Source organism: Bufo bufo, chromosome 3 (assembly GCF_905171765.1).
Source record: "Bufo bufo chromosome 3, aBufBuf1.1, whole genome shotgun sequence".
Classification (NCBI taxonomy): domain Eukaryota; kingdom Metazoa; phylum Chordata; class Amphibia; order Anura; family Bufonidae; genus Bufo; species Bufo bufo.
Genome location: NC_053391.1, coordinates 514,494,013 through 514,511,857, shown reverse-complemented (window position 1 = coordinate 514,511,857; position 17,845 = coordinate 514,494,013).

The following is a 17,845-nucleotide window of genomic DNA, read 5'->3' as shown; positions in this document are numbered from 1 at the left end:
TAATTTATATGACTAAGTCTCATGGAAAAGATATAGATTTACAAATACAAATTCTTTATATGTTAAAACTTTGCCCACATCAACCTTCTTTATGTAGGAAAAAAAATTCTGAAGATTGATGTGCTTTGTAAGATTAAAAGAAGTTCAGGCTCATAACTAAACCTTATCCACAAAGACTGGAACAGGGAGACAAGTACATAGATATTTTTTAAGTATACAAGCCGTGCAGTAAGTCAGTGAGGACAATATTACAACAGTGAACAAGGAATGGGAATTGTGCAATTTTGTTTTTTTCTGGCTCCTCTAAGTGATGAAACCATAATTCACTTGCTGAGAGCTAACAGAAGGTAATTTTATGGTTACCAAGAAGAATGGGTTTTCATTTCTTTGGTATGGTTACTATATAAATTTATAGGTATACTTTGTATGTATTTCATTATAAATTCTGTTACTCCTACAAGGAGACATAGTGGCAAAGCATGTATGAAGCTGGTGGTTTAACAGACAGATCAGGGAGCCCTGTAATTCAAAATGAAATAAGCTCAAAAGATACTTGTAAACACATAATAAATTGCTTGTACTGGTATGAAGACTGCAACCTCATTTTGCACCAAATGATGTATTTTTTTGTTCTCAACCCAATGACAGTATATATAATATTAGTAGTTTTTACTTACTATCCATATGCTGTCAGAACGTGTCACCAAAATCAAATAAACTAAAGAAATGACAGGGCTACCATTTTAGTTAACCAGTTTGTCCAGACTCCTAAATAGCAAAGTTGCCCAGTTACACAGTGCTATATATCTACCACTTCCTAAATTACTTTATAACTAGACAGATGGGTGCCTCAGAAGTCTAGAAAAGCTGATTTGACAACTTATATGAAAATTTTTATAAAACCATGACAACAAATGAATGAGCCTAATTTGTAGAAATTTGAATATATGTAATAAATATATTGCTGGAAATTCCAGGTTTTTATTATTTACCATACATCTAGTTTACTATTGCATCTTCAAATGGGCTTGGATGTTTCTTTAACTCACACATATGCATAGGCAGCCAATTCACCAGAAACCCCCAACCTTATGATGAATGAGTGTCTAGCAGTTGGATCACCACCACCAGTAAAGATTTTAGGGCTTATGCAGTAAATATGGATAAATCGTGTTGTATAATGCAGTGGTCCCCAACCTTTTTTGCACCAAGGACCGGTTTCATGCAAGACAATTTTCCCAGGGACCGGGGGGGGGGGGGGGGAGGGGGCGGGGGTTCTGGGGCGGGGCTTAGGGGGTGGGCGGGGCTGACTGATTCACGCGCATAACAAAACACAAGGTGCATATTAAAATATATAACACTATATAATGACTATAAAAACTTACTATGGTCTCTGCTGCACTGGTCTCTGCTGCACTGGTCTCCGCTGCACAGGTCTCTGCTGCACTGTACCGTATTTTTCGCCCTATAAGATGCACCTAGTTTTAGAGGAGAACAATAAGAAAAAAATATTTTTCATTACACCTCAGGTCAGACCAGCAATCAGACCCCCAATGTTAATCAGACCTCAGATCAGACCCCCAATGGCTCAGATCAACCCCTCCAATGTCAGCCATAAACCCCCCCAATGTCAGCCATAAACCCCCCCAATGTCAGCCATAAACCCCCCAATGTCAGCCATAAGCCCCCAATGTCAGCCATAAGCCCCCATTAGCCCCTCATGTCAGCCATAAGCCCCCCATTAGCCCCTCAATGTCAGCCATAAGCCCCCCATTAGCCCCTCATGTCAGCCATAAGCCCCCCATTAGCCCTTCATGTCAGCCATAAGCCCCCCATTAGCCCCTCATGTCAGCCATAAGCCCCCCCATTAGCCCCTCATGTCAGCCATAAGCCCCCATTAGCCCCTCATGTCAGCCCCATGTCCCTCATGTCAGCCATCAGCCCCCAGTGCAAATAAAATAAAAAAAACACTTACCTCTCCTGCTCCTGGTCACCATCGCAATCCTCTTCATTCTGCTGTCGGCTGGCTGTGTATAGCGGCGCACAGCGTGAGGTCACAGAGAGACCTCACGCTGTGTGCAGCCATGCACAGCCGATAGCTGAGCCGAGGACCAGGAAGTGGTGAGTACAGATCCTTCACCGCTCCCTGGTCCTTCTGTACTAATGAAGCGCTTCCATAATGGAAGCGCTTCATTAGTACAGAGTTAAAGACTGCTCTGATCGCCACGGCCCGGCTAACAATCCTCCACGGCCCGGTCCCGGGTCGCGGTCCGGCGGTTGGGGACCGCTGGTATAATGGACATACAGAAGATATGAGATATAGAACCAAATGATCAAATTAACATAGTGTTATTAAGTGTTCTTGCATGGGAAGACCACTTACTGTTATCTTGCATATATATTCTTATTATTATTATAGCCAAATTTACCACCCTAACTCCTCCCACAGTTTTTACACTACATAGACAGTAATATACTGAAGCGTGCTGATTGTTCCCGATTGGTGTGCTATTACTTTGTGGCACGTTTCACCAAATGGTTCACGAAATATCAGCGTTTTTGTGGCGAAATTGTTCCCATAGGAATGAATGGCGGAATGTTCAAAACTAGAGTGGGAGCTGACAAAAGCTAGAGTGGGAGCTGAAAAATCAGGACATGATTTCTAAACTGCCACCACTCCCTCATTTTCAAGCCCACCTACACAAATCTTATATCAAAACGTTCAGCTATCCCTACTGCCACTCAAATGTCACAGCTAAGCACTAGACCTGATAATTTTCACAATATAACCATTTATTTGCAACCCACGCCACTCATTAAAATTATTCATTGAAACTCCACTCTAGCCACCTCAAATTTAAAGGGCAATTTCTAAACTGCGACTGTGCATCAGCATGTAGGTCTGGGTCTTTTGATTCTCATAATATAAAGCTTTTCGGTGTGGGATTTATAATTTTTAAACTACAACTGTTTGAAGATGGCAACTGCCAGTGAAGTGAGCAAGTTGGAGCAGTTTGTTTTTAACCGCTCTTCTCTGCCCTTGCTGTAGAGTGAGTTGTCATAGGAACCCAGGTGTGTGAGCAGCCAGCAGAGTGACAAAAGCTAGAGTGTGAGCTGAAAAATCAGGACATGATTTCTAAACTGCCACCACTCCCTCATTTTCAAGCCCACCTACACAAATCGGCTGCTAATGTTTTTTTATAAATGTATGTTTTATTGTAACTGTGAAGCACTTTGGGCAACAACATTGCAATTAAATGTGCTATATAAATAAATAAAAGTTGAAATGCATTTCTCACTCTATCAAGCTTGCCATGTGCACTTTTTAAATTTGATCAATCAATTGGTTAATGTAATGTTTACTATCTTTACTCACTCCAAACACTCCACGCAGTTACTCTGCCCACTTCATAAAGTTACTCTGCCCACTCCAACCTTTACAAAGTTACTCCAGCCACTCCAACCACACAACAGTTACTCAAGCCACTCCACCCAGTTACTCCGCCCACTCCAGTTGTAGACTACTGGTGGAGGCAAGAACACTTCACGCAATTTCCCCAGAAATTGTAGCTTTTCTAGTTTTATATAAAATCTTATAGTAGTCATCCATATAATTTCTACAAAAGATATACTGTAGATGTGAAATCATTTGGTGAAATGAATTATTTTTAAAAGGCTACGTACAACTTTGTGGATAGTTTTTTCTATTATTGCATTTTACTTATTTTGGACTAAAAATAATTTTTTTCTTGGTCTTCATTAAAAATATTGAGTCGTACTGTCACAAAGAGTTAACTGTTTGTCTAGGTGTTTGAATGGTACTTTCACTTGGTATTGGTCATCTAATTACTCTTATCTGAAATTTACTAAAAGGTCATAAACACTTATTTAAGCCACATTCTTATCAGTTAGATAAGAACTAAGCTATAATGAGTGTTTATAAGGTCAGGGATCGGCGATAAGGAGCCTGTTAGCTCCCTGCCTGACGGAGCAGGGAGAAAATACAGATCTTGCTAGTAGATCAACTCAAAGCTGTGCAGGTTAAACAGCTCATAATTTTTAATCCTTTCAAGACCAGGCGATTTCCTTTTTTTTGGGGTTTTTGTTTTTTTCTCCCAGCAACCCGAAAGCCACAACTTTTTTATTTTTCTGTTCACATAGCTGTATGATGGCTTATTTTTGGTGGGACAAATGCCCTTTCTAATGGCACTATTTACAGTTGCATACAATGTGCTGGGAAGCGGAAAAATGGGGTGAAATTGGACAAAAAAATGCAATTCCACAGCAGTTTTTTGGGGTTTGTTTTTACAGCGTTCAAGATATCATAAAACTGACCAGTTCGTTTCATGTGAAGGTCAGTACGAATCCGGTAATACCACATTTGTATATTTTTTATTATGTTTTTATACTGGAAAAAAAAATACCTTGAAAAAAATATTTTTTTTCTTTTAGTCTCCATATTCTTCATATGTGTGTAGAGCTGTAAAGACTTCTTTTTTCCAGGGCTATCTGTACTTTTCAGTGATACCATTTTGGGATGTGTATAACTTTTTTTTTATCACTTTCTATAAAAAAAATTGTGGGAGGAAAAGTTACCAAAAAACGACGAAACGGCCATTTTGAAATTTTTTCCTTTTTGTCGTTTTCCATATAGGATTACATTTTTTATATTTTAATAGTACAGGCATTTTTGCATGTTGAGATACCAATGATGACTATTTTTTATGTTTTTTTATTCATTTTGCGGAAGGGCGTGATTTGAATTTTTATATTTTTATTTTTATATTTATAAAACATTTCTTTATTTTATTTTTATTTTTACACATTATTTATAACAAGAAATCAATGTATTGCTTTTCTCATAGATTCCAATGCATTAGCATTGGAGTCTACAAGGATTTTACTTTATTTCTATGGAACCCTGCTACAGGCAGGGGCTCCATAGAAATTACTAAGCAGCAGCCTCTTGTCAGGAGGCCTGAAATTTCACCCACAAGCCAAATATCCCTAACTTTTTGTGAGTAGTGTATATCTTTATCCCAGACATGTTTCAATTCACCTACATGACTTAACTTTTCAAGCACATGTATAAGAAATGGATTACAGGACACAATGTTAGTATGGCTGATATTAACTGAAATAACTTTCACAAGTTGAGATGACACTTAGTATTATTGTGACCCTGCCTTAACATACTGTATATCCTGCTGCAGAACCAAAAATAAAGGGTGCACCTCCTTGGTTGTGTGACCAGTGACCAAGCACCACTAGCAGTTTATACTTTGTCAATCTTAGCTCAATCGCATTAAGTGTTTCCAGTTTGTCCTGTAACTCTCCCACTATTATAGATGGGGAGGTTCACGTTATACAAACAAAGGTAAATTTGCTGGTCTTTGCAGGGAATAGAATCTAGGCCGGGATGTCCTATCTCACACTTTGTACTTGCCAAGAGACACTCCGCCACAGCTCTGGTTCCTGCAATAAAAATCCCTAAGGGGTATTTTTCTCCAGAAATGAACCCTTTTGTTGCCAGTAATATGCAGTTATGTCACCTTTTCATTACACTGAACATCTGAAAAACTTTATTTGTCAGGTATTGGTTTATCTCACAGAGATCCCACCAAGTCTATGCTGCTTCGCACAGTCTCACACTAAGCTCTCAACATCTTCAACATGTCTGGCAACAAGCTCTCTCTCTTTTTCTCTCTGTTGCACACACTCTGCTCCCTAATTACATTTCCTTGTTTTTAAGAGGCTCTCTCTATACCAAGTTTTCTTAGTTACTGTATGTCGAGTAGGCAGTTTCACTAAATGACAATCAAACCACACTTCAGGTCAACTCCACCTTATTTCACTAACTCTAACAGTAGCAATGCTTTCACTAGACAATAGCACCATCTATATGATACAAGTCTATCAGCACTACTTACTAGCTCATCCTTTAATCCATAACTCACACTCAGGCCTCATTTGGAAAGCAGCCGAACTGTTCTTCTATCAGAATTGACTGACTTTCTACCGACAACCTCCTTCACAGCAATGTACAGGCTTGTGTTATGTTCTCCATCCTCAGGTCCACCTCCGCTGTTTCCAATCTTCCCTGCCTCTCAGCAGAGGGAAAAGTTTGTTCCTACTGGTAATCAACAGTGATGGCCAGTTCGCAGTGTTCGCCGATGAACACATGCGATCTGTCATCTTTATTCCCAAGCCCGGCGATGCATAGGTAAGTCCTTACCTGTGCCTGCGCCACAAGCCGTTCTGAAACACATGCGGTCACGGGAGCAGGCAGTTCCGAGAACAGCCCGATGAAGGCTGTTCTCGGAACTGCCTGCTCCCGGTGACCGCATGTGTTTCAGAGCGGCTCGCGGCGCAGGCACAGGTAAGGACTTACCTCGGCATCGCCGGGCTTGGGAATAAAGATGGCAGATCGCATGTGTTCGTCAGCGAACACTGCGAACTGGCCATCACTGGTAATCAAGTCCCTCTGGCAAAAGTCAGGAACAAAGTCCCAATGTTGCCAAACTGCACTATCTACCCTCTTGCCTATGCCCACCCCTATCAGCACGGTGGAGCAGCACATCAGCATCACCATGCTCCATCTAGGTTTATTCTGGGCCTATCTAGTTCTCTGTAACCTCTACAACAGTCTATCAGAAGATTCAGAAGGCTCCTCATTCACAGCATGGGTATACAGTGCAATGCCGCATGGCACCATAGCTAGTCTTTCAGCCAACAAATGAAAAAGAACAAGTACATACTGCAACACATACTGTATATACACAGTTTCTTAGAAAAAGATGGAGTTCATTTAACCCCTTCAGCCATACTTACCTGTATGTCATAGTGGCTGAGAGAATGTGTTGTGCACTGAGTTTGTTCCATAAGTGGCTGTGCCGGCTGTACAATACAGCAAACACCCAGCCACAATAACCGGGATCAGTAATGATGCTGAACCCTGTCATTTAACCCCTCAGATGCAGCATCCAACAGTGATTAAGGCATCTGTGGAGTTGGGCAGAGACAGGCAGCTCCCTCTGCCTTCTGACCAGAGACCTCGCAGTGAAATCATGGGGCTCCGATCAGTTACAATGACAACCAGGGGCCTGCTGAAGGTTCCCAGGCCTGCTATGGCAATCAGCCTGCAAGACTGTGCAGGAGGAACAGTTCAACAAGTAGAGCGGTAGTATCCCATCACCATAATAACTCTCTATTATGGTGTATGGGACAAGGTATCAAAAGTTCCAATGGTCTGGCCCCCTAAGGGGGCTAAAAGTTATTGTGTAAAAAATAAAAAAAATAAAAATATTAAAAGTTCAAATCGCACCCCTTTCCCAATTCTATATATAAAAATAAATAATGAAAAAAATTATCAGATATTGCCGCATCCGAAAATGTCTGAACTATTAAAATATAAAAATATTCTTCCTGCGTGGTGTATGACATAATGGAAAATCACCTTATCCCCCCCACTCACCCCCCCAAAAAATTTGAATAACAGTGATCAAAAAATTGTATGTACCCCAAAAATTGTACCAATAAAAGAATACAGTTTGTCCTGCAAAAAAGAAGCTCTCATACAGAATTGTAAACAGAAATATATAAAAAAGTTATGTTTATTTTTGTAAAAGTAGTAAAACAAAAAAACCTATACAAATTGTCATCAAATTCAGCCACAGAATAAGCATGTCATGTTATTTTTAGCGCACACTAAACACCATGATATCAAAAACCCAAAAACCTTGTTATAATTGTGGGTTTTTTGCTCATTTTCCAAAACAGGGTAAATTAAATGGTGCCATTTAAAAATTCTACTTATCCCGCAAAAAATTAGCCCTCATATATGCTTTATGAACGGAAAATTTAAAAAATGCCTATTGGAATGTGGGGAGGAAAAGACAAAGATGCAAAAAAACAAAAATGGGACCTGTTGTTTTATTATTCTTTTTTTTTTCTGCCATGACACTTGATGATTATCATTTTCTAAGCTTCAACTTCTAAGCTGGAGATTTATATTAATGTTACACCACCTGCTGGCTACTTTATAAAAAACAATGTGTTTTCAAAAACAAATGTTTTCTATTACTAGTGTTGATCGAGCACTGTAGAATAATGGAAGTCAAAGGGAGAACCCGAGCATTAAACCAGGTACCCCCTGCTCTGTAGAGGGGAGGGTGCCTGGTTCATAGGAAAATGTCAGAAATTTATGGAAACACCACCGAAATGGTTCTGTAACAGCATGGGGAATGTCTGGATGCATCTTGGACTTGCTGGTCGCTGCTGGGAACGATGTTGTCCGAAAAGTACGCCACTTTTACAGACTGACAATAATACGCACAAAACCAATTTTAGAGGAAAAATTGATAGCAAGCATTCTTTCCTGTATATTTACTTGTATATAAAGTGCACGTACTAACAAAAATTACAAGGAAGAGGCACTCCAATACACCCTGTATATGACATAAAGGAGGGCCTCTTTCACATTGTGGTACAATTGTTCATGTAGTGGGACTCCTACACTCATGAAGCATATGCACAAAGTGAAAGGGCTGCCAAAAATTACAAGGAACCGGTACTCCAATACACCCCTTATTACACATAAAGGAGGGCATCATACACAGCCTGTAAAATTATGATTGATGGCCTGCTGGTGACCGTCAAAAATATTTGGATCAAGGGCCTGCTGATCTGACCATCTAAAACATTATGTTTGCCACTTTGGTGACTCTAGTTAACCTGGGGCCAATCGCACGTCCCCATGATGGCGACGATCCATTCGGATGTCTGGCCTATCAACTTTCGATGTTATTACCAGCGCAAACAATTGCAACTACGGGTAATGGGGAATCAGTGTTTGATTCAGGAAAGGGAGCCTGAGAAATGGCTACAGCTACCACATCCAAGCAAGGCAGCATGCGCTCAAATTACCTATTAGGTATAATTAGGTGAGGGCAAGCAGGTGAGCTAACCCAGTAAAAGGTTTTAGGTGCGGGCCTGCAGGTGAGCTGACCCTGTAAAACATTATATGCAAGGGCCTGCAGGTGAGCTGACCCTCTAAAAAATTATATGCGAGGGCCTTCAGGTGAGCTGACCTTGTAAAAGATTTGAGGTGTGGGCCTGCAGGTGAGCTGACCCTCTAAAAAATTAAATGTGAGGTCCTTCAGGTGAGCTGACCATGTAAAAGACTTAAATTGCGGGCCTGCTGGTGAGCTGACCCTGTAAAATATTTGAGGTGCGGGCCTGCTGGTGAGCTGACCCTGTAAAAGATTGTAGGTGAAGGCGTGCTGGTGAGCTGACCGTCTAAAAAAATTAAATGCGATGGCCTTCAGGTGAGCTGACCCTGTAAAAGATTTGAGGTGCGGGCCTGCTGGTGAGCTTACCCTGTAATAGATTTGAGGTGCGGGCCTGCTGGTGAGCTGACCCAGTAAAAGATTGCAGGTGAAGGCCTGCAGCTGAGCTGACCCTCTAAAAAATTATATGCGAGGGGGAGAAGTCATGGTAAATCCAGGCCTTGCTAACCTTTCAGCATTTTCAGTTGACAGGCGGATACGCTTATCTGTTATAATGCCACCAGCAGCACTAAAAATCCTCTCAGACAAAACACTGATGGCAGGGCAGGCCAGCACCTCCAAAGCTTAGAGTGCCAGTTCGTGCCACGTGTCCAGCTTGGACACCCAGCAGTTGTAAGGCACTGAGGGATCATTGAGGACGCTGACTCGGTCTGCTATGTACTCCTTCACCATCTTCCAAAAATTTTCTCTCCTTGTGGCAGTAGGCCGCACATCAGGGTGAGGGTGCTGGCGGGGTGTCTTGAAACTGTCCCAGGCTTTGTAGAGTGTTGCCCTGCCTCTGTTAGAACTGCTATGTGTTCCCCTTGTCTCCCCTCCTCGGTTGGACAAGGAACTACGGACTCTTCCACCAGTGTTGTCAGATGGAAATTTTTGGAGCAATTTTTTAACAAGGATCTTCTAGTATTGCACCGTTTTGCTCATCCTCTCCACCAGAGGAATGAGAGATGAGAAGTTCTCTTAGTAGCGGGGGTCGAGAAGGGTGAACAACCAGTAATCGGTGTTGGCAAAAATGCGTATAACGCGAGGGTCACGGGAAAGGCAGCATAACATAAAGTCAGCCATGTGTGCCAGAGTCCCAACAGACAAGACTTCGCTTTCCTCATCAGAAAGATGACTCTCAATCTCCCCATCCTCTTCCTCCTCTTCGGCCCATCCACGGTGAACAGATGGAATAAACCTGCTGTGGGTACTACTCTCTGTAGCGGAGGCAACTGTCTCCTGCTCCTCCTCCTTATAATCATCCAATTCGCACTGAGAAGACAAACTGAGGCTGGTCTGGCTATCACCCTGTGTACTGTCTTCCCCCATTTCCACCTCTTCCACATCCAAAGCGTCATCCTTAATTGTGAGCAGCATTTGAGTAGACACAGAAGTGGGATGGTTACGCTAATAATAGCGGCATCGCCGCTCACCATCTGTGTTGATTCCTCAAACTTTCTTAAAACCTCACAGAGGTCTCGGCATCCATGCCCACTCCACGCTTGTGAATAGCAAAAGCTGACTGGAAAGGTGACGACCATGTTGCAGCTGGTATTCCACTACTGCCCTCTGCTGCTCACAAAGCCTGGCCAACATGTAGAACGTGGAGTTCCAGGGCATGCTCACGTCGCACAACAGCCGGTGAGCTGGCAATTTCAAGCGCTGCTGCAGCGTTGACAGACAGGCTGAAGCTGTTGGTGACTTGCGGAAATGTGCACACACGCGGCGCACCTTCACCAGTAGCTCAGGAAAATTGAGGTAGGTTTTGAGAAACCGCTGAAGCAAAAGATTGAAGACGTGGGCAAGGCATGGGATGTGTCTAAGCTTGCCGAGCTCCAAAGCCACCACCAAGTTACGGCCATTGTCAGACACAACCATGCCTGGCTCTAGATTGAGTGGCGAGAGCCACAGCTCTGTCTGGTATCTTATCTCCTGCCACAGCTCTGCGGCGGTGTGCTGTTTGTCCCCTAAGCATATCAGCTTCAGCACGGCCTGTTGCCGCTTCCCCACTGCAGTGCTACACTGCTTCCAGCTACCGACTGATGACTGACTGGTGCTGCACGCGGATAATTCGGAGGTGGAAGTGGAGGAGGAGGTGGAGGAGGAGAAGTGGGGGTTGGAGCCACTAACGTAGGTCCTGGCGGAAACCCTGATTGACATAGGGCCCGCAATCCTTGGCGTCGGTAGCACATGTGCCATCCCAGGGTACGGCTCGCTCCCAGCCTCCACAACATTCACCCAGTGTGACGTCAGGGAAATGTAGCGTCCCTGGCCGAATGCACTTGTCCATGTGTCCATGGTTAAGTGGACCTTCCGAGTAACTGCATTGGTCAGGGCACGTGTGATGTTATGGGACACATGTTGGTATAAGGCGGGCACGGCACACCTTGAAAAATAGTGGCGGCTGGGGACTGCGTAACGCGGGACGACCACCGAGATCAAGCTGCGGAGGCCCTCAGTGTCCACTAGCCTAGATGGCAACATTTCCAGGGCCAGAAATTTGGAAAGCTGCGCATTTAGTGGTATGGCCTGTAGGTGGGTGGCTGGGTATTTTCGCTTGTGTTCAAAGGCCTGGGGTAAGGACATTTGGATGCTGCGTTGGGACATAGAAGTGAATGTGGTCGCTGATGGTGGTTGCAAAAGTCCAGGTGCAGGGCGGGAGGCCTCCTCACCTGCGCCTTCAACAGGAATTTGGCCAGCACGTAACATAGGGGAAGAGGAGGCAGTGGTGTGTCCCGCAGACACAGATTGTGGACTCAGGCGTTCGTCCCACTTATTGCGGTGCTTGGATGCCATGTGGCGGATCATGCTGGTGGTGGTGAGGATGCTAGTGTTCACGCCCCAGCTCATTTTCGTATGGCACAGGTTGCAAACTACTATTCTTTTGTCTTTTGCACTTTCTTAAAAAAAGCACCAGACTGCGGAACATCTTCCCCTTAGCAAGGGAGATTTCCACAAGGGGGTGCTCAATGAAACAGTTGCGGGCTTGGTGTGGCCCGCCTTCTCCCTTTTACCACCCCACTGCCTCTTCCAGCCTGTTGCGGTGCTGCAGATCCCTCCCGCTCTGTACTGCTCTCCTTGCTCGGCTTGCCACCTTCCCAGGTTGGGTCAGTGACCTCCTCGTCCACCACCACCACCTCTTCCGCTTCCTCACTCTGATCATCCTCCTGATTTATTGACCTAACCACAACCTCAGTGATTGCCAACTGTGTCTCATACTCTTCATCAACCTCTTGAAACAGTAATTGCGTTTGACTCATTGGCAACTGTCTCTCATCATCATCCACCTCATTAAACTCTAATTTCCGTTCACCACCGTCATATTCTTGTGACTGTGGATGTTCAAAAGGTTGGGAATCAGGGCACAAGATCTCATGTCCCTCTTCAAGCGTGCTTGGCAAGAGGGCCAAATCAAGTAATGGCGCTATAAAGAGCTCCTCGGAATATCCGAGTGTGGGATCACTTGTTTGGCCACACTGTAAATAGTGAGAGGAAGGAGGATTAGGGTGAGGATTGTGTGGGCCAGACTCCTGGCTACTGAGACTGGACTTGGTGGGAGACAGGGTGGTGCTTATCTGACTGAATGCATTATCTGCTGCAATCCAACCGACTACCTGCTCGCACTGGGCTGACTTCAAGAGTGGTGTTTCCTGCGCTCCCCTGCAAACTGGACTTAAAGCTAGGTCTCTTGGCTGATTGTTTTTCTTATGCTCTGGCAGCAGGCACTGTTTCTCCGTGCCCAGGGCTACGGCCTCTGCGTGCACCATCAGCATCACGGCCACTTCCCCGTCCCCTTCTGCTCGTCTTCTTCATTTTAAATGTGATATATTCTTGAAAGTATGTTACATGTACAGTAGCGTAGGATTTGGAAGTGTATGTGCAAAAAAATTTACAACAGTATTTGTGATGAGGAAACGTTATACAGGACAGGTACCACAGGTAATGTCACAGTTCGCAATGTCTACAGAAAAACTGCACTGGATGTCACTGATATTTTAGGGATGTGAACACTTTAGACAGGAGATGTGGCATGGATAATTTAACTGTCCACAGGGGATACTGTTTACGGAAAAATTGCACTGGATGTCACTGATATTTTAGGGATGCGCACACTTTAAACAGGAGATGTGGTGCGGATAATTTAACTGTCCGCAGCGGACACCGTCTACTGAAAAACTGCACTGGATGTAACTGATATTTTATGAATGCACACACTTTAAACAGGAAATGTGGTGCGGATAATTTAACTGTCCGCAGCGCCCTATTACACGGTATTTAGCGCAGGATGCGCTAAAAATATATATTGCTACTGTCACACACAATAGTCCTTAGAAGGACTTTTGGGTCTCTGAAAAGTTTTTCGTATAAAAATCTTCCTATTACACTCCCTACACTGTCTGTCCCTTCTTATGCACAGCTCTCCCTAACACTGAGCAATTTAGCGCAGGCTGCGCTACAAAAATATATTGCTTCTGTTATACACAATAGTCCTTACAAGGACTTTTGGGTCTCTGAAACGTTTTTGTACACTTATAATATTCGATTACACTCCCTACACTCTCTGTCCCTTCCTATCCTCAGCTCTCCCTGACTTAGAATGAGTTGAACACGCATCATCGGGTGCTATATAGCACCCGATGAGGTGTTCCGGCCAGCCAATCAATGTAATGCCAGTAGCCAACATGGCTACTGGCATTACAGTGAGGGCAGTACTTACCTGCACTTTTATTAACTGCTTAGCAGCAGCAAAACTGTATTCGGCAGAGCCTGATCGCTCAACATTATCTATTACAATTGAGTTAAAAGAAAACCCATGACATATTGCAAAATTATTGCACAATGCTAACCTAATGCTGACTGCCATCTGTTATATCTGCTTTTCTTTTAATTATCCAATATACTTTAACTAATGAAATAACATATGAAGAGTTTTAAGCATTTAGAAATTAATGTCCACCAAGTCATTTCCAAGTACTTTACAGTTACCCATAGTTCAACAGTGCAAACTTACCGTATACTATGGAAAAATCTATTTACCTCATCAGAATCTGCGTCTCTTCAGTTATTCAAACAGACCTATAGTTTGGAGAATTTTCTTTGTGATAGATTATCTTTAAAGCAGATCTGCCATCAGACGATGCTTCCCTATGTAAGGACAGCATTTTATAGAGACAAGTCGATGTGCCATTAGCATCCAAAACTATTTGAATCCAAAAACTAAGCATCTCAGGTAAGGCTATTTTCACACTGGCGTTTTGGCTTTCTGTTTGTGAGATCTGCTCAGGGCTCTCACAAGCGGTCCAAAATGGATCAGTTTTGCCCTAATGCATTCTGAATGGAAAAGGATCCGCTCAGAATGCATCAGTTTGCCTCCGTTCCGCCTCCATTCCGCTTTGGAGGCGGACACCAAAAAGCTGCTTGCAGAGTTTTGGTGTCTGTCTGACGAAACTGAGCCAAACGGATTGGTCGTGACACACAATGTAAGTCAATAAGAACGGATCCGTTTTCTATGACACAATCTGGCACAATAGAAAACGGATCCGTCCTCCATTGACTTTCAATGGTGTTCAAGATGGATCAGTTTTGGCTATATTAAAGATATTACAAACTGATCCGTTCTAAACGGGTGCAGACGGTTGTATTATCTGAACGGATCCGTCTGTGCAGATCCATGACGGATCCACACCAAATGCGAGTGTGAAAGTAGCCTAAGCGATAATTTATCATTCCATAGCCAGTATACAGTAGCTGTGTTTGCAGCAAGTATCAAATCTATGAGGCACCAAATCATGTCATTGTAGACACATGGTTAGTGGCTAATGGCTTTAACCAGCTCAGGACCGCCGTACGCAGGATTGCGTCTTTGTGGCGGCCCTGTTATTCCGAGTGGACGCAACGGCGCGTCATCTCGCGAGACGCGAGATTTTGGGCAAAGCCGGCCCGCGCATTCGCTTCGCGGGCCGGCAAAAGCTAAAAGACAAGTTCGTCATCAGCCTGCCAGCTAATGATCGTCGCTGGCAGGCTGATGATTTTCAAAAAATCGAATCAGAAGCCATCTAACACATTATATTTATAAATATAATGTGTTAAATGGCTTCTGTGCTCCTCTGCTGGTCCTTTTCGTCGGTTGGTCCCAGCAGAGGAGCACACATCACAGTGAGTACACCTAACACTACACTTAGCCCCTCAGATCACCCTCCATCACCCCAATCAACCCCTTGATCACCCCTTGATCGCCCCTGCCAATCACCTAGTGAAAGGGAAAAAAGTGATCAGTGTAAACTGTCACTTTTTTTTTTCACTGGTATTGACTGTTAGGTTTTAGGATAGTTTAGGCCCCTTGGTTAGGTAGTTAGCGATCGTTTAGCGCCCAGCCCACAGCACCGCAGTCACTGATTCGCTGATTAGCGTATCGCTAATCAGCATTGGTACTTTTATAGTATCTGTAAGTGATCAGAACTGATCACAGTCAGATCTATAATAGTATTAGTGTCACCTTAGCTCGCCCTCCACCCAAAATGCAGTGTTTGCCCGATCAGGCCTGATCGGTCGCCCACACGTGCGTTCACCCACGCCCGCCCTGCCGCAGTGACAAAAGAGGTAGAGTCCTTTAGAGGTAGAGTCCTGACAAAGTTTTCACCTCCAGTAGAAGAGGAGATAATCCCAACTAAGACCGGGCCCCCTCTTGCTCTGGGCCCCATATCAGTCACATGGTCTGCTGCTATGGCAGTTACGCCCCTGATTCCATGTTATTTCCAACCCTCTTCTTTAGCTCAGCAAATGTTTCATATTATACTACATGTGTAACATCCCAGAGTTATGTTACAAAACTCTTTTACCCCACTACAACCTGTTAAGTGTATCTGCCTTGTCATCCTGTGTAATTTAACATCACATCCTCACTAATGTGCATTGAAACCCTTGTTAAATGTATTTGCCGTAATTTTCATGTTCACCAGCAGGTGGCAGCAATGTGTTTAGAAGGGACTTAGTTCAGTTTAGCATTTCTAGACTGGAATAGTATATTCCAGTTTAGCTCCCCCCTCTTTGAGCAGAGTGGGTTCGCCCATGTCCTGCGTCATGGGAAGAGAAGGAAGTTCTGTTAGTGTGCCAGCCACCCCGGCTAGGGGAAGGCTGTGCTTGTAGGAGCTCCCAGTTCTAGGGATCCAAGCCAGTATCTTGTCTCGGCTGAGACAAAAGATCATCATTCCCAGTCTGAGCCCTTCAGCCTCAGCTAGTGGAAAGCAAGCAGCCACCTCCAGTATTCCAGAAAGATGCATACCCTGTGAGCACAACTGTGAGTACCGTCCAGAGACCATGAGAAGCCAAATTCCTCCTCAGCTAGTCAGTCCCCAATACAGCAGAAGATAGTAAGAGCAGAAGATATAAATTCCTGCCACATTAAAGAGCCACAAGCAGACGTCCTTTTCCTGCAAAGAGCTCCAGGCACATGATAAAAGCAGAAGATAGATTTCTGCTACACATTGCCAATACCTGCTGGGACTTCAGACTATTGCTGTATCTCACTTGGATGAAAGCTGCATCAAGTAAAGACCAGTTTGAATTATATTCCAAGTCTGGATCTCAATTATTGCTACTAAATCCCTCAATTACTCCTACTAGCAACACACTCATTTTATTGCAAGTGAGCCAGGATCCAGGAGTCCAGCCGTACCCAGGTAGGAGACACCGTTGACACTATACCCACTACCATACAGAGACATTCCACCACTCTGGCATTCCTAACCTGGTACTTGAGTTACAACACCTTAAAGGGCCCTGCGTTAGTACCCTGCGCACGCTGCGATTGGCGTCACGAACAAAAACTATAGACTTCTATACCCATATCCGGACCCACTGCATAATTTGGCGTCCGTGTAACCGTACCACGGTCCGGCTCATTGCACATGCACCTCCCATATTATACCAGAGATAATATTAATAATTTCTTCCTTTAGGCCCCTTTCACATGAGCGGGTATTCCGCACGGGTGAAATGCGTGATGCAAATGCATTGCGCCCGCAGGAATCTGGACCCATTCATTTCAATGGGGCCGTGTACATGTGCGTTGGTTTTCACGCATCACTCTTGCGTTGGGTGAAAATCGCAGCATGTTCTATATTCTTCGGTTTTCACGCAGCCTTGGCCCCATAGAAGTGAATGGAGCTGCGTGAAAATCGCATCCGCAAGCAAGTGCGGATGCGATGCGTTTTTCACGCATGGTTGCTAAGACATGTTGTTTGTATACATTCCGTTTTTTTACCACGCACATGTAAAGCGCATTAAATTGCATTGCACCCGTGCGATAAAAACTGAACAACTAAACGCGATCTCAGGTAAAACTGAATGACTTTGCCTGCGTAATCACGCAATTTTCACTGAACGCATTCGCAACGCATTTGGACCTAATCCGGACATGCTCGTCTGCAAGGGGCCTTAGAGATGAGTAAATTTCTTGAACTTCGTTCAGTGTCCGAATTGGCAAATTAAAAAAATAAATAAACTGACAACAGAATATGGTACTAAACACAATAATAGAAAGATATACAGTGTTAGAGGCATGATGGGGCACCATCAGCAATGGCATATCTATTCATCGGCCTCAACCAGAGTTGAGTGAAGAACTTCACAGATCGATGTTTTGTACACTGCTGGAGAACAAATTTGTCCATTTGGGCGTGATGAAGCTGCCTGCCTTGCTGAAAACCCTCTGTGAGATGACACAGGAGACTGGACAAGACAGTACAGAGTGATCATCCTCAGTCAGATCTGGCCATTGTTATAATATGGATGCCCAG